The following is a 23210-nucleotide window of genomic DNA, read 5'->3' as shown; positions in this document are numbered from 1 at the left end:
ATTTATAACCTAGAGATCAAGAGTTGCATGCTCCACTGACTGAGCCAGGCAGGCACCCCTGGAGTCACTTTTAAAAGGGGAAACTAAAAGAGAGGGAGACCATTTATCTTTGTTTTTTAGAATTTTTTCTCACTTTTCATATACCAGTGAGTATAAACACAAAATATTCCTGCATTTGGTAAAATAATATGCTGTGTAAATATTCTACTTTTGGTACACATGACTTATCCTTATACATATTCCATTTCCAGGAGAGATCCAGGTTTTGGCAGTATATCGCCATCTATTTTTTTTTTTTTTTTAGTTTAATAAGCCCTCATTTATTGAATCCTAGAATTACAGAGCCGGATGAAACCCGAGAGTATGTTTTAACGTACTCAGGCCTGTGATTGAACTCTATATCTACCACACTTGACTCATTGTCCTTGTCTATAAAGTCAAAGCATCATACTAGCCCTGTTTACTCTCCAGTATAAGTAGGTTTCTACATAATAAAAACAATTTGAAAAAGAAAACCACATAATAAAAATTGGGTGTAATTTCAATGTATATCAAATCATCACATTGTACACTTTAAGTATTGTATAATTTTTGTCAAATATACCTCAATAAAGCTGAAAAATAGGTGCAATTTACTTTAAAGATAAGGAATATTTAATTGCTTCTAGGGCTTTTGGCTAAGATCAAGTGTGGTCTCTGTTCTTTTCAGTTTAATATCTGATACGTCCTCTATCCGAGGACAATATATTAAATGGATTTTTGGAGTAGGGAGATAGAATAGGAGCTTGCTCCATCCACTCCACGCATCGGCCTGGTATTGCACTACTTCCAGGAATGGTGCACCCCCTCAGGGGAAATAACCAAGTTTCTAAAATCAGTCTGAGTTGTAGGTACATGGTGCACTTCTGTGTGGACTGAAGCGCATCTGCTTTGCACTGGACCCTTTCCGTGGGAGTAATAAAGTTGAAGGGGAGCTTCTCATTAAAAAAAAAAAAAAGATAAGGAATGTTTAATTAGTTTGCCCAAGGTCACGCTGTAGTCCTGTGGCAGAGCAAGAACTAAAATCCAGATTCCTTGATTCCCACTGTGGCAGTGTTAGTAATACAGTGTTGGGGTTTCTTGTTTGTAAAGAAATCTCAGAAAAGAGCTAGATCTCATGGGTAATGTTTTTTTAAAACTGTTGTGGGAACCTTACATATGTGGTCCTTATCAGAGGTGGAAGTGGGATCCTCTGGGGGATCACACAGAAGGTGAAAAGAATTTTCAGAGATAGAAGTCTAAAGAAAGAATAGATTATGCCAGTTACAACTTAAGGGTCATTAATTTTGAATGCAAGATACTTGAGGAGAAGTAAATCATTCAAATAAAAATGCTTAAATGCAAGTTTGTATGACCTAGGCCAATTTGACTATTCACCAGTTCACAAGTCCTTTTTTTTAAAGATTTATTTATTTGAGAGAGAGAGAGAGAGAGAGAGAGAGAGAGAGAGTATCTCAAGCAGACTCTGCATTGAGCACCAAGCCCAACATGAGGCTCAATCTCATGACCCTGAGATCATGACCTGGGCCGAAACCAAGAGTCAGACACTCAACTGACTGAGCCACCCAGGCGCCCCAGTTCACAGGTTCTTTTAGTAAATATTTAGGTAGCCTCTAGTATTTTGAGAGAATGAGGGTTAGACATTTCTCCTTACCATACTCTCCTCCTGTCAAGCCTCCTTAGCAAGTGATATATTACAAGGAAAAGAAATCCTTGACAAAATTTTGACAACTGTACAAACTTCTGTAAACAAGCAGCCTGGAGACAGCCACATAACCTAAGTATGTAGCTCAGAGTAAGCCCATTTCTGCCTTTAGGCACTCTGCTTTCTCCTTGCATAGTGGCTATCATTTACTGGTGGATGCAGTGGTATTCACATGGCAAGAGTAGCTGTCTTTATAGTCAGTCAGGAAATACAGAATCAATAGCTCAGCTAGAGAAAGCTTAGTTGCCAGGTGTCGAGGTGGTCAATTAAAACAAGCCAGAATGAAAGTAACAATTAGCCTTTATTCACTTACTGTGATAGTGTAAGCAAGAGGCCAGAGAGTGCCATGTATTAGTTTTCCGGGGCTGCTGTAATGAAGTATCACATACTGGGTGGTTTGAACAACAGAAATTTATTGTCTCCCAGTTCCAGAGGCCAGAAGTCCAAGAGCAAGTTGTCAGCAGGGTTGGTTCCTTCTGAGGGCTGTGAGGGAAAGATTTGTTTCATGCCTCTTTCTTCTTGTGGTTTCATTGAAATCTTTGGTGTTATTTGGCTTGTACACATATCAAACTAATCTCTGCATTCATCCTCACATGGCATTCTTCCTGTGTGTGTGTGTCTGTGTCCAAATTTCCACTTTTTACAAAGACATCAGTCGTATTGGAATAAGGGCCACCCTACTCACCTCATTTTAACTTGATTACCTATTTAAAGACCCTATCTCCAAATAAAGGTCTCATTCTCAGGTACTGAGGGAGAGGACTTCAACATATGAGTTTTTGGGGAATAAAATTCAATCCATAACATGCCAGCTCCCCTAGTCTTTCAGTTTACCCCATGGAACAACACTGAGTGAAGATCAGATGTATCAGCACAGACAGGAGGAATAATCTCACTCCTGAGGGAGGCCTGAACAAAAGGCTCCTGCCATTCAATAAACTCAGAAGGCTTAGGAGAGGGGTGCCTGGGTGGCTCAGTTGGTTAAGCATCTGCTTTCAGCTCAAGTCATGATCTCAGGGTCCTGGGACTGAGCCCCATGTCAGGCTCCCTGTTGAGCGGGGAGTCAGCTTCTTCCTCTCCCTCTGCCCCTCCCCTTTCCACCCCTGCTGTGCGAGGGCCTGTGTGCATACACTCGCTCTCTCGCTCTCTCTCTCTCTCTCTCTCTCTCTCTCAAATAAATAAATAAATAAATCTTTTCAAAAAAGGCTTGGGAGAGGTAGAAGGGAAAGTCTAGTAGTGGAAAAGGCCTGAGTACTGAGTCAGATTGAAGAAAAATGTGGTCTTAGCAGTGGTGTCTGAGAGAGGCTTCAACCAGGGGCCATTGATACAGAGGCCCTCCAGTAAAGGCACTTAGGCTGGGAATGCAGATATGCATAAGAGCATGAAGCTGCCGGGAGGCCTGAGTCCTTGATGGTAACTCCCTCCAGACTGTACAACAAGTCTCGTATGGGGAAGGCAGCTTTTTCCCATGAGGCCTGCTAGGTAAAGTTTTTCTTTTTTTTTAAGGTAAAACTTTTTAAATTGCATATGGTTGGGCATGAAGGATCACACATAGGATTTTGGACTGGAGTCTGACTCCTCACTGTGACCTCCATCACATGGAGAGTCAAAAGACTATCAGTGTCTAGACTTGAAACACTGCTCTGAAGTTATTAGATAGCCAGGTTCTTAGACCTAGGTATTTACAAAGCAAGGATAAAAATAACATCCAACCTCAGTTATCACAAACATGCTCTTTGTAACAGGTTCAGTGTGAACTAACTAATATTTATTAAAAATCACAAGTTGCATAGCTTTGCCTCAATTTAAAAAAAATTTGTTTCAACAGTTGCTTTTGTGAGAATGTTTTGACTTGCTGAAAATTCCATGTAATTTGTTCTGTTGAATGTCCCATATTTTAAATTTGTTTTGCCATCTTCTTGTGATTTAGGTCATTGCTCTATCCTTTATAATTAAACTCAAATTGAATATCCTTACCAGCATGAGAACACAAGGATGCTGTGTATTTTATATTATGTTACATGGGGAAACATGATACCTGAGTGTGCTATTAGTCATGCTGAGATTGGCTACATGATAAAAGCCTGATTCCTCCATTGCTTCTCTACTTATGCCTAGAAAGCAATCTGTGTGGTGTTACCTGGCACAACACAACTGTCCAATCTCCTAATATCCATTCCCTTAGTATCAGTTGAAAACCCTTGCCCATAATCTCATTAGGGATTGTATATGGTGATATTTCAATATTAGCTGGTTGTTTTCTGCAAAATGAAATATTTCCCCATCTATTCGGGTTCTTTGGTGTGTTAGTTTTCTATTGCTGTGTGACAAATTACCACACACTTAGTGGTTTAAAACAACACACATTTATTAGCTCACATTTATATAGCTCAGAAATCCAAGAGGGCTCAACTGGGTTCTCTGCTTATAAGGCTGAAGTCACAGTGTTGAATGAGGTGTGCTCCTATATGGAAGCTCTAGAGAAGAATTTGCTTCCAAGGTCATTTGTACTGGCAGAATTTAGTTCCTTGCAGTTATAGTCCGAAGTCCTATTTTTCTTGCTAGCTGCCAGCTGGGGGCCAACTCTCTACTCCTAGATGTTCCCTGTATCAAGTCACTCTCATAATTAAAATCTCTCTGACTTCCTCTTCTGACAACATCCAGAGAAAACTTTCTGTTTCTAAAAAGTTTGCATGCTTGGGCGCCTGGGTGGCTCAGTTGGTTAAGCGACTGCCTTCGGCTCAGGTCATGATCCTGGAGTCCCAGGATCGAGTCCCGCATCGGGCTTCCTGCTCAGCAGGGAGTCTGCTTCTCCCTCTGACCCTCTTCCCTCTCGTGCTTTCTATCTCTCATTCTCTCTCTCAAATAAATAAATAAAATCTTTAAAAAAAATTAAAAAAAATAAAAAATAAAAAGTTTGCATGCTTAAGCAAATGGGAATAATCTCTTTGTCATATAAGGTAACATAATCATGGGAGTGATATCTCATCATACTGACAGGTTCCACCCATTGGGGGTCATTCTTAGAATTCATCTAGCAAACTTGGTTACAGTTTTCACTGGAAAAGCCCGATAAATGTTCAGTCCTTCCTTACCTTTGATTACCTCTCAAATTGGCATTTGACCATAACTTACTAAGCATGTGTCACTCCGTCTCCAATCAGTTTTGATTCCTTTGGGTCATTTTACAATACCTAGTGTGCTAATTCAGTAAAGTTACCCATCATTTCAATTATCTGTTGATGTGTAAAGCAACAACTATTTATTATTTCTCATGATTCTGTAGGTTGACTAGGCAGTTCTTCTGCTCCACATAGTATCAGCTGGGGTCTCTTGGTCTCTCATTCAACTGTTTTTAGCTGGTGGTTGGGCTAAGCTTAGAAGAGCCAAGATTTCTTTCATATATCTGGAACCGTGGTGTTGATAATTAGCTGGAGTTCCTTCATTTTTCCTCCATGTGGCCTCTCTCTCCATAAGGTATCTCATCTCCCAGGTTTTTTCACATGCCTCTCTCTCCTGATGGCAAGATTAAACAGTGTTTTCCTAAAATTCATGTCCATCTGGAACCTGTGACTATGACCCTATTTGGAGATAGGATCTTTGCAGATGTAATCAAGTTAAGATGAGCTCATACTTGATTAGGGTGGGCCCTGAATCAAATTCCTGGTGTCCTTATAAAGAGAAAAAGACACAGAGACACCCAGAGGAGAACACCATGTGAAGACAGAGATTGGACCGGTGCAGCTATAAGACAAGGAATTCCAATGATTGCGGGGAGCTAAGAAGCTAGAAAGAGGCAAGCAAAGGGACGCCTGGATGGCTCAGTTGGTTAAGCATCTGACTCTTGATTTCCACTCAGGTCATGATCTCAGGTCTTGAGATCGAGTCCTGCATCGGACTCCATGCTCAGCATGGAGTCTGCTTGGAATTCTCTCTTCCTTCTCCCTCTGCTCCTCCCCCATGTCCCCCTGCTGCTCGCATACTCACACACACTCTCTCAAATAAATAAATAAAATCTTTTTTAAAATTTATTTTTATTTTTTTATTATGTTAGTCACCATATAGTACATCATTAGTTTTTGATGTAGTGTTCCATGGTTCACTGTTTGGGTATAACACTCAGTGCTCCATGCAATACGTGCCCTCCTTAATACCCATCCCTGGGCTAACCCATCCCCCAACCCCCTCCCCTCTGAAACCCTCAGTTTGTTTCCCGGAGTCCATAGTCTCTCATGGTTCGTCTCCCCCTCCGATTTCCACCCCCTTCATTTTTCCCTTCCTTCTCCTAATGTCCTCCATGCTATTCCTCATGTTCCACATATTTAAAAAAAGAAAGAGACAAGAAAGAATTCTTCCCTAGAGCTTTTAGAGAGAACATGGCCCTTTTGACACCTTGTTTCTGTGAGAGAATAAATTTCTGTTTTAGGTCAACCAGTTTGTGGTACTTTGTTACAGCAGCCGTGGAAACTAATACGTCTCCCATTAACCAAAGCAAGTTGCATGACCAAGTCTAGAATCAATGTGGGAAAAGGCTAGAAAATGGTAGGAGTACCAAGAGGTGTGGTTGATAGGAGACCACCAATGTAACAGTCTACCAGTTTGCCATCTTTCTCCTTATGATTCATATCCTTCCTGCAAGGCATCTTATCCCATCAAGGTCTTGGGCTTAGGTTTGAGCCTGGAATCTTTTTATCTAAATCTCATCCAGGTGCAGATGAAGTTCCTTGATTCCATATTCTCAAATCTAGAGACCTGTAAATTCAAACAAGTAACCTTCCCTCCACACACCCAACATACAGTGTCAAGACAAGATCATAATAATCATAATAGACACTGTCTTCCCCAAACGGGATGGAATGGGAGGCAGAAAATACTAAACATTTACTGGCTCATAGAAGTCCTGAAATCTAGCTGATCACTTGGTACCAGTTCCTCTTGCTCGGGAGGCAGGGAATTTTTTAACAGCTATCAAATAAAAAACAAATATGAACTTAGATAAGGGGAGGCTATATTTGAAACGATTATTACAAGGGGGAAAGGGGACTATTGCGAGAAGGCTTTGACCGTGAGATCTGCAAATGTCTAAGGGGTCGGGCAGAGAAGGACTGTTATTTTATAGGAAGGAATAAACAAGTCTAGAAAGAACCAGGTGCAGGGAAGCAGATGAATGTGAGTGGCATGATCAGACAGTAGATCAGAGAATGTTTTACACTAAGGTCAGCCTATTCTCAGAAGGGGCTGTTAAGGTTGTATGCTGGCTCAGACTATGGGTGGGCCAACGTTCAAGGTCCTGGGGAAAGGAGTGAATCTTAACGAAAGTTTGGTTAACACACATTTTGTCCCCCTTGATCACTAGACAGAACAGTTCAATGAATTGCTTATGAGGCAAAGAATGAGAACTTGCTGTGTTTCTGTGTGGCCTTGTCCTAGGTACATAAGGGGGGCATTTGTAATCACAGGGCTCAGGTAGATTTCAATATTGTCACAGTCTATAACACCCAAGAAATATTCCCACTATGCCAGGAAATCATTGTTTCTGGGAATAACAGTTATATTTTATTTCTTCCTTTATTTGTCTATTGTTTTTGATATAAGCCCCCTTTTAACATCGGAAGATGTCTTAAATCCTGCTGTTATTTTCTCTAATATATCCCTGTGTAAGGTTCTATTTCTTCCAGGATATTCCTGTGACATTCCACACCTTAGGTTGTATTTTGAATATTTCAGTTTTATCACTTATTAAGTGGTAAGTTAGCCATAGCCAAATCCTGATATTCTTTTGCTGTGTCCATCCAGTTAACCCTAGGGCTGTCTCCGTCCATCCATAGAGTTGTGTTGACCTTAGTAATTTCAATGACTAATATTCATTTCAGGGTTAATCCCTAGTGTTTACTACACCTTCCATGAAATTCTTATTATAGAACTTCACAGTACTCTGAGTAAAACTGCCCTAAATCAGATAATATCTGTGTTTGTCAGTATAGGTTCCCATCAGTTTATAATTATATTGTGCTGGAAACAGGACTAATTTAACATACCAGCTTGAAATAGACCATATTCTGACAGGCAGAGTCTGTCAAATAAAGTCAGCATAAGTGGATAGACAGTATATGAAAGGGGGAGTCCTGGATTTGTTATATATTACCTCACAGGAGACTTGGGTGTGTACTGGGTGTCAAACACATTATTGTCCTGTTATTTTTGTTATTAAAATCACAATAAACATCCACAAGATACTGATTAGTGTCAAGATCAACTTGGTCATTGTATCACTTGGAGCTGGGTAAAGAAAAAGAAAAAGTATCATGTCTTGAAAGGACACCTGTCTATAGTAAAGTTGTATAACTGGGTATCTTAACTACAGAAAAATAAATGTATATTTATTAATGAGTAGTTTGACTGACTAGGAAGTGACCTTCTTGTCTCCTCCTCCCTGAAAGGGTGTTTTCCATGAACTAACCTAGTTTTCTTGCAGGTGAATAGAGAGGTAGACTTCAGGTTTGATACTTCTTGCTACATTGGGAGCTGGTTTCCATATCCACATTGGGTGCTATAACACGGCGGCAGCTCACTCTGATCTTAAAATATCCTTACTACAAATGGCATTATATAAATTGAGAGTAATTCTTCTTCTCCAAATAGGTCTGCAACCAAGAATAAAATGTTGCTATGTATAGTAACTACCAGCTGATCTATTGGTGGTATACTGAAAACAAATAATTTGACATATTAGTTTATGAATAAATGGGTAGGCCTCTGGTTTTTATTCTACGATGGGCATAATCTTGACCATTATTCAAGAGGAACTGATCAACAGATCCATTATATGTGCCTGGTTCAAATTATCATTAGTGCTTTGCAATGATCACATCTTAAAATGGGGCTAAAATGGACCTATACAATTAGAATGATACCAAAACTTTTTAATTAATCTGGGGACTCAGGTGTTCATATCTTTTTTTTTTTTAATATACTAAGGATGAAAAGCCTCAGTTTTCTGGCCCATGCCTACTCAAGTTTTTGTATGGACTGGTACAGGTAAGTGTATTTTCTAGGAAGACTTTTCATTAAAATATCAAATCAGTGTAAAGGCGATGGCCCTATTTCCCTTATATTAATCTGCTGGTATCAGTTATGAAATACCACCACCTGATACATTTCGTGCCCTAGTCCCTGGAATCTTCCAGTGACTCATGTTTATTAGCAGTATATGAACACATATTATTTAGTTTATTCTTCAGTAGCTTTATTGAGATATAATTTACACTCCATAAAATTCATCCATTTTAAGTATACAATTCATTGGCTTTCAGTAAATTTACAGACCTGTATAGCCATCACCATAAGCCAGTTTTAGAATATTTATATTACTCTAAAAGATTCCTCATGCCCATTTGTAGTCACTCCCTGCCCCACATACCCCCTTCCACCCCACAGCCCTAGACAACCACTAATATACTTTCTGTCTCTATGGATTTGTCTATTCTGGACATTTCATACAAATGTTACAATATAACATGTGGCCTTTTGTGATTGGCTTCTTTACTTTGCATAACGATTTCAAGGTTCTTCCATAATGTAACATAATATCAGGACTTATTACTTTCTATTGCTGAATAATACTCCATTGTATGGACATACTGCATTTTATTTATTCATTCATCAGGTGATAGACATTGGGTTGTCTCTACCTTTTAGCTATTATAAATAATGCTGCTATGAACATTTTTGTAGAAGTTCTTATGTTGACATGTTTTTGTGAGTTTTTTTGATATATGGTTTTATTAAGTATTCCTTTTTTTATCTTTTAATTTTTTATTGTTATGTTAATCACCATATATTACATAATTTGTTTTGGTGTAGTGTTCCATGATTCATTGTTTGTTCATAACACCCAGTGCTCCATGCAGAATGTGCCCTCTTTAATACCCATCACCAGGCTAACCCATTCCCCTACCCTCCTCCCCTCTAGAAACCTCAGTTTGTTTTTCAGAGTCCATCATCTCTCCTGGTTCGTATTTCAAATGTTGGAAAGTCCACATGTTTGGCCATCTGTATTATGTACATATCTTGGGAATCACTGGCTTTAAAACATTTGAGACTCACCCCTGATTAATAAAATTATTGAATGATACTTGGTGATTTATATAATTCATTAGCTGGGTTCCTGTTTTCAGGGACCATAGCTGTAGCCATGAGTATGACAGCTTTTTGAGTTGTGTGAGTCCTTGCAAATCATTGATCCTGAGGGTGGTCTTGGGGGAACCCCTGAAATAGGGTTCAAGTATTATTTCCCAATACTTCATTTAATTAGCTCATATAAATGAATCCAGATTTTTTAAAAACAGCGTAATTTAGAGAATAAGGAAGTGTCCTCCAACAATCCATTTTTAATACTTGAGACTACTGTTTTGAGGACTTGGCAAACGATACTGCTTTGAAAATGTATAAAACTAATTATTGATGACACATGAGATCATATAACCATCAGTTTATTTAGGTGAAGCATTGATGAGCAGCCAGGCCAATACCCCTACAAAATCAGAGATGGCTCTGGTTGGTCTGGTGCTAATGCTGTGCATCTCAGCCATCACTGCACATTAGAATCACTTGGGAAGCTTTTTAAACTAATGATGTCCAAGCCCCACATCCAGAGATTCTGATTTAATTGTTGCAGGGTTATAGACTGGGGATTAGTGTTTTTACAGGGGTTTGTAATGTGCAGTGAAAATTGAGAACCACTGTAAAGACAGATATATCATACCCTATGCAATCTGCATCCCTATGAATGGGTTAATTGTAGTATTATAGAACCACTCCCAGTAGTGCATCATCCTGAGGAAAATTCACATCCTGTCATATTGGCGGAGTCCAAGATATCTTTTAAGTGAAGTGAAGGGAACCTTCACTTTTCATTGTAATAGTTGGTGGCTATCATTTGACTTTGTGGAAAATAAGCTCTTTTTTTTTTTTTTCCATTCTTTAGCTACTTCTGATAGGGATCTATCTCCCTTGACCTTGTTCTGGGATTTGTTACTGTGGCAGCACTGTTTCTGAGCATCTCTCCAGAGCTGCAGTGCTCCCCATTTTGATGTAGTCTCTCATTTGATTTCCTAACATGGTGCACTAATATTTTTTGCTTATTTCCCATTAATACTGGGACAGTTGCTTTTATAATTATCTTTTTAAAGAGATCATGTCATCTTTACCCTATTCCAGCTGAAGTCAAATAGAATGGGATTTGAAAACTCCATTGTTTATCCATATTATTTGCATGTTCCCACAATATTTGTTATAAAATGTTTCCTGATCCGAGTAAAAAGTTTCACAGGCCCTTATTTTTTTTTTTTTCGCAGTTTCTCCGAAACTTTTATTTTGGTTCAGCTAGTCATCATGAAGGAACAGTAGTAAAACCAAACTGTATATTGGTGCCTTTTTAGAAGTCTTCTTGTCAATCTGCCGGTGTTGCCCAGAAACCAGTCCTCTGGGTGCTCTTCCTTGAGAGTTATTCTTAAATCTCTTAGTTTACCTGAAGGACAGGTGATCCTAATTCTCTTTGATTCACTCCACTCACTTAAAAGGGCAATGGCCACAGATGCAGATACCTTGTGAGCCCACATTTTTAACACATCTATGAAAGGATCAGATGCCAGACATTCTGTTGTCTCAACTGCTTTCTTTAAAATTTTAAAGGCCATATAGCTTTAGTGTCTCTAAGACTGCTCTTTCACCTTTTCAGTAGGCTGACACACGACACATTGCCTTGGTTTTGATAGTGTATTCCAAAAATTTTCCCAAGTTGTTTTCCATTAATTATCCAGTCTTTATTTTTATGTTTTTCCAGTCTTTTTTTAACCTACTTAATAATATAGTCATTTCAGTAGTCCTCAAACTAAATTCCCGAACCTGTGGACCTCTGTGTAGTTGTTTTCTGCATCTTACACTGCCATCAGGACTATCTACAATTCAGCATGGTTTACTAGTTGGTCTGGCTAGCCCTTTGACTATTTTCCCATCTTAAGATGAAGGGCAGTAGCTTTTCATTTAACCCTGCCCCTGGTTAGAGTGGGACTGCTTGCTAACCATAAGCAAAAACATAGTTTCTACCTTCCTCCAGAAAATTCTCCCAGGGCTGCCTACACTTAGTAAGAAGTTTTCTTCACTACTTGATAACATGGACACTCTTTGGAGCAGCAGAGGAACAAGTGGCTGATAGGTACCTCCATGTACAGTGGCCTAGGGGCCTGGTCTGGCTCCTTTCTGAAGCTGCTCTTGCAATTTGTTTGTTTATTTATGAGAGGGAGAGAGGGGGGAGGGGCAGAGAGAATCTTAAGCATGGAGCCTGATTCGGGGCTCGCTCTCACAACCCTACGATCATGACCTGAGCCAAAATCAAGAGTTGGACGCTTAACCAGCTGAGTCACCCAGGCACCCCTGTTCTTGCAATTTTAACTGGATGGTCGGAACTCCCCCTCCCTGATTTGATTGGACCTGTGGCATAACTGGAAGCTGTTTTTATGGTATTAAAATTGTTTTGAGGTTTTGAGGACCTGTCCCATTTGGTCCTTAGTTTCAAATAAACTCAAGGAGGTGAGGAGTATTTGATTTTCTAGGGGGTTAGAAGTTGCCTTTGCCCCTTGGGATTTCTTGCACTGAAATCTTGCTGGCTTTTGGAGGATACCACAGATGGGTCCATTCAACATTGATCCTAACCTCCTCCCTATCCCACAGGGGCTAGACAGCCAAAAAGCATACGTTCTAGACTGTCTTGTTTTTGATGAGATTTAGGTTTTTCAGATAAGATCTTAATTAGGAATTTTGTTAAATGAGAGAGAGGCAGCAGCTAATTATGCTTACATTTTGCTGATGCAGATTCAGCAGATGTGGCATGGCTCATAATGGCCTTCAGAATCCTCCAGTCACAGCTAAGGCACAGCTGAACACTAAGGTTGCAGCAGCAGCTTGCTGAGCCCTAGATATGGCAAAGGTGGTGTGTGCCTGGATCCAGCAGCTTACACGGTGGCCTCCTCTGTCAGCTTCTTGATTCACCATCTTCCTGACTGACCCAGAGATAGTGGTTTCCTTGACAGGTTAGTTTTGCGGTGGTGTTCTGGGAATTAATCCAAGACTCAGTCTAGGGCCTGCTTTTTTGCCACCCCCACCCCCGCATTTTGTAAACGATTTTCTGTGGTAGATACCTTTTTGCTTTTAATAGCTAGATAGATTTCTGTTATTTGCTATTTAATTGACTGATACACGGCTGGTCCTTTCTTGACTCTGCAGGGACCATTTCCAGAGTTCATGATGCCTGGTGATTGACATGTCTGAAGTAAATGCTTGGTCTACTGGATTATCACTAGTAGTATACTTGACAGCAATTTTAAATTAGTGTAGATAGCTCTTTCCTTCTTTTACCTGCTCTCCCCAGCAAAAAACTTGATTTTTTTAGAGGCAGGGGGAGGAGCAGTGAGAGAAGGAGAGAGAGAATCTTATGCAGGCTCCACGCCCAGCATGGAGCCTGGCACAGGGCTTGATCTCACGACTGTGAGATCATGACCTGAGCCAAAATCAAGAGTCAGATGCTTAACCGACTGAGCCACCCAGCTGCCCCCAAGGTACTTACTTTTTAAAGCTGATATAACCCAGGACACTTGGGTGGCTCAGTCGGTTAAGCGTCTGCCTTTGGCTCAGGTCATGATCCCAGGGTTCTGGGATCGATCGAGCCCTGAATTGGTATCCCTGCTCAGCTGGGAGCCTGCTTCTCCCTCTTCTGATCCCCCTGCTTGTGCTCCCTCTCTCTCTGTCAAATAAGTAAAATCTTTAAAGTTGATATAACCCTACTGGAGGAAGACAAAAGTATATTGCATTCCTTGAAAAATGATGGCAGGTTAATTTACATTCCTTTTCAGTTGGTATATTGATAAACATAATAGGCAAGTCAGTTAGAGCTAAATATTTTTCAGGGGCTTTAATTCATTAGTTTGGTTTGGACAGTATCGTCATTAGGTTTGGTCAGTATGGTCAGTATACCCACTGCCTTAATAATTTAAGGTTTTCTTAACAATTATCCTACAGAATTAAATGGATATATGGTTTTGCATATCACCCCAATCTCTTTCAAATGTTTTATATTTGGGGAAGTTTTGACTCGTTTCTCCTCTAAATCATTTTTGTGGATTATTAACTATGTACTGTTTTCTTTTTCTTTTTTTCCATTGGTAACATTTTATTTTTAGATTTGTGTGGTAAGTACACAAATGTTCAGTTGATCATTATCCCTTGAGTTCCATTTTAATTGTGATAAAATACACATACCATAAAACTTACCATCTTGGGACGCCTCTGTGGCTCAGTTGGTAAAGTGGCTGGCTGACTCTTGATTTCAGCTCAGGTCATGATCTCAGGGGCCTGGGATTGAGCCTTGAGCCAGAGGGTAGAGGGGGCCCCACCCTTAGCAGGGAGTCTGCTTGAGGATTCTCTTCCTCTCCCTCTGCCCTCCACCTTTGCATATTCGCACACACACACTCTCAATCATTTAAAAAAAAAGAACTTACCATCTTAACCATTTATAAGTGCAACAGTTCAGGAGTGTTAAGTATATTCATATTGTTGTGCAGCAGATCTCCAGAAATATTCTATCTCACATAACTGGAACTCTGTACCCATTAAACAACTCCCCATTTCCCCCTCCCCCTGGCAACTACCATTCTCCATTTTGCCTCTATGAATTTGACTCTAGGTAACTCATAATGGGAATCATGGTATTTACCCTTTTGTGAGTGGCTAATTTCACTTAGTATATCCTCAAGGTTCATATATGTTGTAGTCAAAATTTCCTTCCTTTTTAAGGTTGGATAATCACTGCATGGATAGACCACATTTTGTTTATTCATTCTTCTATAGTCAATTGGATTGCTTCTACCATTTGGCTGTTGTGAATAATGTTTCTGTGAACATGGATATGCAAATATCTCTTTGAGTTTTGCTTTGAATTATTTGAGATAAATACCCAGAAGTGAGATTTCTGGATCCTATGATAATTCTGTTTAATTTTGTTAAGGAACTGCCATACTGTTTTCCACAGCAGCTGCATTAAATATACACTTTGAAATAGGTAGTTTGACACATTGCCATTTAGCCTTCTGAATATAATCATAAAATATTGAACATTTTTTAGGGTAATGAAAGGTATTTTAATCTGATAATCTATCCATTCCAAATATTCACTCTGAAGTCCTGGCTCCTACCAGTTCAATTTACCTGCTTGGTCACCTGTTTCCAGTTTAATCTTAGGTTTCATTACCAGTGTGTCTGTATTACCCACACCTTTAAACAGTACTGTCTTTCTCAGAACAATCATCACTTTGGAGCTATTGTTAGTTAATACTAATTCCCTCTACTGACCTTTTGAATCTCACAGGATGGTCAGGGCCTACTTCACCCTCAGACTGGTTTTGTGGATCCCTTATCAACTCTGTAATTTTAGAGGGCTGCTACTCTTTCAGCCTGAGATATTTAGGGACAAGCTCAGCTTGGTTTATTTGGCCTTGAGGGACCTTATCTCCAAGACTCACTGCCCTCTAGGATTGTTTCATCATAAATTGCCTCTGGAATCTAAGGTGGTTTTCTTGGTACTTCCCTACCTACCTCATCTGGTTACCTGTAAATTTTATCTTTCAAGACCCATCTTTTTTGTAAAAATTATCCCTGTTCTCTTCTAGCTAACTTACTGCCCAATTTCTATAGTTGAGTGACTAAAGTGAACCTACTTTCACATGAGCATTCATCTACTAATTGCAGAGCATCTACTGCCCTTTCTAAGCTCCCTAATATGTTAGAGAAGTCCTCTGAGTGAGAGGTGCTTTGAGATCCCTTTCCTTCATTAAAAGCAATTGTTAGGGTGTCCTGACCCTACTGTAGTTCCAGTGGGGTTGGGTGCATCTTGATAAACACACGTGTTCATGGCTAGCTTCATCTTTGGCTTCAATAATAATTTCTTTCATTTGCCACTAAATGTGTTGTTTTAGTTGGGAACCCTGTGTTTGACCAAGCTGTAAATATTTACCTCGTGGGGAGCAGGAGAGGGCTTCCCCATCCTTGAAGGGGACTCTAGGCTCTTTTAAGTATGTTCCGAGTCTTCCTGACTAGGGAGACTTCCCAAACTTCTAATTTTATTTTATTAACATAATGTGCCTATTTCTGTAGTGTATAGTGACCAAGCCAGAACTCCTTTTCCTCTCTTTGACAAATTCTTTCTAATGATTAGTAACTTGAGCAGGGTGTAAGCCTTTATTTCCTACCTCTTAAAATCTTAAGGCCAAGCCAAAAACTTCCAGCAGAATAGTGATAATTGTCCCCTATGTTAAGCTGGCTTTCTGATCTAGTCTTCTTCCAACTTTTTTAGAATGTGGTACTGTGGACTTATTTAGAAATATCTTTCAGGATTCTTTCTTTTCCCCCTTTATCCAACGTGAAAACTTAGAAATGGCAATAAACTCATACTACCTTAATAACTTCCAAATTTTATCTCTTTTGGGAAGTGATCTGTTTCTTCCTTTTGCTCTATATCTAGGTAAAAACTACCCACTGGATTGCACCAGGTATTACAAAAACTTACCTAAGTTAATTTAGCCATTCAGCAATTGGTAGGTTCTTCTGGCATTTTTCGCTAGCCTTTGGAAATTAGAAATAGCTGGTGCTTTATGTGTACTTCCCCAAAATCTTTGTATCAGGTGATATGAAAGCAAATCTTAGATCCAATTTTGCCAAAGATGCAGTTGTCAACAAAAGCAGGCAGAAACAATTACACTACCTGTTCTTGTAGTTCAGGAAAAGTCTCGCTCTCTGCCCTTAGTTGCTCTACTATTACTTAATGGCTGTATCAGCCAGCTTTGTAGATAGTTCAGGGAAGAGTCTTACATGAAATAAAGTGACACAGAACCAATGGGACTTTAGACCTTAAGCACTGCATCAAAAGTATTAGGCTGCTGGGCTTGCCAGATTCTTAAACTTTGTTCATGCAAGGACAGTGGGACCTAAGCAATGTCCTAACCACCTACATATCTTGAACATCATTTATTTCACCAATGAAAAAATTATCTCTAACATCCCTCATGCTGATTAGCATGCCCTCAGGGTATAGATACTTATATCCATATTGGAAGTGCTTAATAACCTCCTCTAGAGTGCGAATTCCTGATTAGGTACATCATAAGCTAACTACCAACTTTATAGTGTAGATGACAGTTATATTGGACACATTACAACTTCTGTTACAGAAAATATAAAGCAAGCCATGTAATTAGATAGTAGTTATATGGGAAGAAAAGAAAAAAAACAGGTTTTTCCTGCATTACAAGGTAAACTTGTCAAGTGCACATAATCTTTTATTTTATCTTATTTTTATTTTTTATTTTATTATGTTAATCCCCATACATTACATCATTAGTTTCTGATGTAGTGTTCCATGATTCATTGTTTGCATATAACACCCAGTGCTCCATGTAGTACGTACCCTCTTTAATACCCATCACCAGGCTAACCCATCCTCCCACCCCCCTCCCCTCTAGAACCCTCAGTTTGTTTCTCAGAGGCCATCGTCTCTCATGGTTCGTCTCCCCCTCCAGTTTCCCCCCTTCATTCTTCACCTCCTGTTATCTTCTTCTTCTTCTTTTTTTAACATATAATGTGTTATTTGTTTCAGAGGTACAGGTCTGTGATTCAACAGTGCACATAATCTTTATCTTTCCCAGCCTTTCATTCAGTAGCTCTTCTGCCACTCGGTGGCTCTCCTCATCCCCGAAGACTTTCAGTGTTCTTTTGATCTTCCTCCCTCATTACAACAGGTACTTAAAAAAGGATCTGGTGAACTCATAAAAATAAGGGGTTAATAATAGAGCAGAGAAGGTGGGAGCAAGTTAAAAGCTCATGTGCTAAGCACCAAGAGTTTTACATGTTTGAAGATGTCTGGGAAGGATAAATAGTTGAACAAAATCCTACTATGTTAAGTTACCATTTACCGAGCGTGCACTATGCATATACTCTGATACATATCCTCTTAGTCCATTGAGGCTGCTATAACAGAATACCATGGACTCTGTGGCTTATAAACAACAGAAATTTATTTTTCACAGTCCTTGAAGCTGGAAGTTCAAGATCAAGTCACCAGCACATTTGGTGATGGCCTACTTCCTTGTTCATAAATGGCTATCTTTTCCCTCTGTCTTAACCTGACAGAATGAACAAGGGAGCTCTCTGGGGTCTCTTTTATAAGGACACTTATATGACCAAATAATAACTTATATGATCTGATTACCTCCCCAAGCACTACCTCCAAATACCAGCACATTGGGGATTAGGTTTCAACATGTGAATTTGGGGAGGACACAAACATTCAGTCTACAGCACATATGGTTTACACACACACACACACACACACACACACACACACACACAAACATGAACACATACAGAGTCTTATTTAGTATTCACAACTTCCTTGCTAGGCAGGTTGCACAATTTCTGTTTTATAGCTTAGGAAACTGAGGCCCGGAGAGGTTGAGTAACTTGCCTAAGGTTTTCTCACTGCCTTCCCAGTGAGATTCCTGGAGCTTGCATTTGAACAGTGAACAAAACCTTAGGACATAGGAATTCATTTGTCATTGTGATTTTTTTTTTTTTCAGGCTTCAGTGAACTGGTGGGAAAAGTGTCGCATTAAACTGATTTCTTTTGTGGTGGGGGATATCTGTAAAGAGTTTGCAAGAAAAATCATCCATGGGTACTCAATCTCTATTTTAATAGTTTCATCTGTTGTTCGTTCTTCCCTTACACCGTCTTTATATACACACATGCACACACACATTTTTCTTGCATGTTTAACTAATATTACTCTACAAGGATGTGTGATTATAATATTATGAGAGATTTTCTTTTTATTTTTGCAGGCAACTTGCTAAATTCTCTGTAAAATATAAAGGATATGAAGGACTAATATCATTCCCACTGAGATCTTACAATGTTGGTATTCTGTTTGCTCCTTTCCTATAGTCAAGCGGTCTTTGAGGTCCTTATGTAAATCTTTGTGTCAAAACTGTCAGCCTTTTGTGGTTAAAACTGATTGCAAGTAAGTTTTACACTGACTTCTACACAATAATTATGTTGTGTAGGTTATTTATTCAAAGCTCTGTATTTCATCTTTTCCCTTCTTGGTCAATTGGCAAAAATCATCCTCTACCTTATTAAAGTGGTCATTGAACACACACTATAAGCCATTATTTCATGGTGATTATCATCAGTGTAATAGTTATTAACAAAATGTCAGCATTAGTGTGATGATTATCGTGTGTTCTCTCATATGAACAGGGCAGCTATGAATTTGCCTATTGTCTATTACTGTCAGATGTTAAAAAATATTATGGAATAAAGGGTTGAACTTTTATTTAAGATGGTATCACTTGCTTATGCTTTGAAGTCCTCTATTCCTGACACATATATAGAATACATAAGGGATAAATGAGAAAAATTGAAACTATATAGTTGTGCTCAGAAATAAGATCTCTCTGTAAGTGAAGCTGATCCAAGCATCTGGATCTTGAAGTAGGCTGGGGTGTACAGGATTTCTTTTCTCTTGGAGTGAAAGGCATTAAAGTACAAGTGTCTCACTTGGTGTAGGGGAATAAATCAGGACTCATTGCTTTGTGGAAGTAATGGAAACCACACAAATGAGAATAAGCAAAGGACATTTTTTTTTTCAGAGCTTGCTATAGCAGGAGAGTCAGCCATCATCACTTGCATTTGGCAGAAATCCAAAGGCAGTCGGGGGAGTGGGAAAGCTTTTCAGTGGAAAAAATGGAAGGTTTCAGGTATGTTCTCATTGGAATTTGTTGGCATGGAGAACCTGGAAGTGGGTTAACTAGAATGAGGACATTCTACATAATTGGTTTGGAAAATATATTTGGCTTTTTCTTTTTGGTCCTGTGCATAGACTTTTGATAATGATTTTTAGAAATCCTAGGAAATTAATTCAGTTACCCGAAGTAATCATGCTCCTATGAATAATTTTAGGTCTCCTATCGTTAATCAATGTGGATTTTGGAACTAGGAAATAGACTTCTTTTATAACTTTAATTGGTCTATCAGTATTTCCTTCCATTAGTAAAAATAAATGTAGCTTAAAAGCAAGTTTTAGAAGAGGAATACAATGGGGAGTCCCCAGTTTTTCTCCAGAATATTAATTTCCATTTTCATGGTATTTATACTGATACATGTTTAGAACAGTAAAGAAAGTAACTTACTCATTATAAAAATTATAAAAGTTAAATGGTAACATTTTTCTGTTTTCTAGAAAATAATCAGAAAATACTTAGTAAAAATATAATGGGCCCCAAGGGTATTTAAAGTTGGGAAGGTTTATTTTAGTGGATCGTGCCATACCCTTTCCTGTAAATATCCTGTAAGACTCTCAGGTCTTCAGAAGAATTTATCCTACAGAAGGACTACATGACACAGAAATGGCAAGAGCTTATTTGCACTAATGATGTTTTTTTTCCTACCTTCTGCATGACCTTGATCAGAAGAGGCCAGAGTACTTATTGGAGAGTTTCTGTGATGAGTATGATAAAAATATTAGACACATTACCACAACATTGCTATGATTTTTATTGAAATATTTTGAAGTAATAAATGTAGCATTTTGTAAAGCTTTAAATCCATCTAAAAATGAATTCAGTGCATCCAATTCATGGTATTTATCCTGATAAGCAATGCACACTTTCTTTCATTTCAAATGGTTCTCAGCTGTTAGGTTTTGTCTTCAGTTGACCTATCCAAGTGACAAAGTGTTTCTACCAATTAGCACTTTTAGTTTTCCTCAGAGGTTCTCTTCATGGTTTTCCACCTTTCATATGATTGTATCAACTATCCATTTTCCTCTTTTGTTATTAATGAACCATTGATAAATTTAGATCCTTCTAATACTTGTATTCTTTTTTATTTTTACTGGACAGTGTGATTCTCATCATTGCATTTTCTGTGACTGGGTCATTTAGCTGAGGCTCCTGTACCTTTATTTTGTAACTTTTGAGAATGTGGATACCTCAGATTTTTTTTTCACCATTCAATTTTGAAAACTGGATTAATTCCTCAGTTTTTACCTACATTTTTAAAAGATTTATTTATTTGAGAGAGAGTGTGCATATGTGTGTGTAGTAATCAGAACACATAACAGCAATGATATATCCTTTTATACCTGTTAGCCTTGCAAAAATTAGAAAGCAGCATAATACCAATTATTGACAGAAATACATAAATATGGGACCCCTCAAGCATTGCTGATATGAAGGTAGTGTATTGTAGTCCTTCTAGAGAGCAATCTGGCATAATTTAATAGGGTCCCCTACTCCTCTGCCATCTTCTTCCCCAATCTGTCATAATTTAAGTCTATTCTAATATAAAAATTCAGCTTTTGGATATGTATCCCAAAGTATTTCCCACACAGGTTATTCAAAGAACATGTACAAGGCAGTCCACCACTATACTTTTTCTACTAGTGGGGAATTTGAAGCAATCTGGATATTTATCAGTAGGAGAATGAATAGGGCCTTGTATCTCTGTGTCTTCCAGGCATTGTCTACAGACTGGCCCCTGGAAGGGTGTAATCCTGGGCAAAGTAATTCCATGAGACTGAGGGAAATTTTCTGTAGGGGACGCAGTTATTAGCCTTTAGCAATTTATATTCCCGGAGACTGGGAAATGAGTGCATTGGCTCTGAAGAGGGGATTTAGGTAGAACACTTTAGTATCCACTACGCTGTACTTTGAAAATCTGACCCAAATGCAACCACTTCTCACCAGGTCCCCTGTTACCGTGCTGTCTTAATCCCTCATCAGATGTCACCTGGCTTATTGCCATAGCCTTCTTAAGTGGTCTTTCTGCTTACATCCCTGTGCCTTTGCCTACATCCTTGCACCTTTGCTATTTCTTCTCCCCACAGTACCTTGAAATATCTTTTTAAAACATGTAAGCATATGCCATCTTTCAACCCAAAGGTCATCAATAGCTTCCCACTACACCTTGATCCTTGTTGGTCTGGCCTCTACTTATTTCTCTGACCTCATCTCCTACATCTCTTTCTCTTGTTTATTCCACTCTAGTTCTTTGCTGTTCCTCAAGCATCCTAAGCACACTCACTTATCATGTTTCTATATGTAGTTTTCTTTCAGCCTGAAGTGTTCTTCATGGCATCTACTTGGTTCACTTTTTTTTTTTAATTTTATTCTATTAGTCACCATACAGTACATCATTAGTTTTTGATGTAGTGTTCCATGATTCATTGTTTGTGTGTAACACCCAGTGCTCCATGCAGTACATGCCCTCCTTAATACCCATCACCGGGCTAACCCATCCCCCCGCCCCCCTCCCCTCTAGAACCCTCAGTTTGTTTCTCAGAGTCCATAGTCTCTCATGGTTTGTCTCCCCCTCCGATTCCACCCCCCTTCATTTTTCCCTTTCTTAGTTCACTTTGTTTTCATTCAGACACCTTTCACTCTGCCAGAGACGACCTCAATTACCAACATATATAAAATAGCATTCTCTCATTCTCCCATCTTCTTAACCTGCTTTTTTCCCCTACACAGTACTTATCACCACCCGACACAATCTGTTTTTATTGGTTTATTCTCACCCCAACCATTAGAATGTGAAGTCCATGGAGTCAAGAACTTTATCTTGTTCTTGGCTATGTCTTCATTGCCTGACCAATGGTAGATGCTCAAAAAGTCTTTATGAAAAGAATGAATCAAACTGCACAACATGTTAGTTTGCTGTGGCTGCTGTAACAAAGTACTGTAAACTGGGTGGCTTAAACAACGGAAATTTATTGTCTCACAGTTCTGAAGACTAAAGTTCTGAGATTAGGGTGTCAGCAGGGCTGGTTTCTTCTGAGGGCTGTGAGGGAAAAATCTTTCCTATGCCTCTCTCCTAGCTTCTGGTACTTTTCTGGCAATCTTTGGCATTCATTGGTTTGTAGATGGTATTCTCCCCGTGTTTTCACATCACCTTCTCTCTGTTTGTGTTTTACATGTATGTCTTTTTTTAATATTTTATTTATTTATTTAACAGAGAGAGACAGAGTGAGAGAGGGAACACAAGCAGGGGGAGTAGGAGCGGGAGAGGGAGAAGCAGGCTTCCCACTGAGCAGGGAGCCCGATGCGGGGCTTGATCCCAGGACCCTGGGATCATGACCTGAGCCGAAGGCAGACGCTTAACGGCTGAGCCACCCAGGCGCCCCACATGTATGTCTTTTTTATAAGGACACCAGTCATTTTGGATTAGGGCCAATCCTACGTCAGTAATACCTCATCTTAATGTATCTAATCATATCTGCAATAACCCTATTTCAAAATAAGGTCAGATTCTGAGATACTGGGGTTTAGGACTTCAACATAGCATTTTGGGGAGCACAATTCA

The 23210-nt window shown here is 39.1% G+C and overlaps 1 non-coding gene across 1 annotated transcript; it reads left to right on the top strand.

The window, feature by feature from the left end:
- Positions 1 to 657: 657 nt before the first annotated feature.
- LOC112815547 (U2 spliceosomal RNA) lies at positions 658 to 848 on the top strand. Its single transcript, XR_003206010.1, has one exon. It is a non-coding gene; the product is annotated as a U2 spliceosomal RNA (small nuclear RNA).
- Positions 849 to 23210: the final 22362 nt, after the last annotated feature.

The sequence above is a fragment of the Callorhinus ursinus genome, unplaced genomic scaffold (genome assembly GCF_003265705.2).
Source record: "Callorhinus ursinus isolate GAN/ISIS: 27379988/994484 unplaced genomic scaffold, GSC_fseal_2.0 scaffold64, whole genome shotgun sequence".
NCBI classification, from domain to species: Eukaryota; Metazoa; Chordata; class Mammalia; order Carnivora; family Otariidae; genus Callorhinus; species Callorhinus ursinus.
This window is presented reverse-complemented; position numbering and strand designations above follow the sequence as displayed.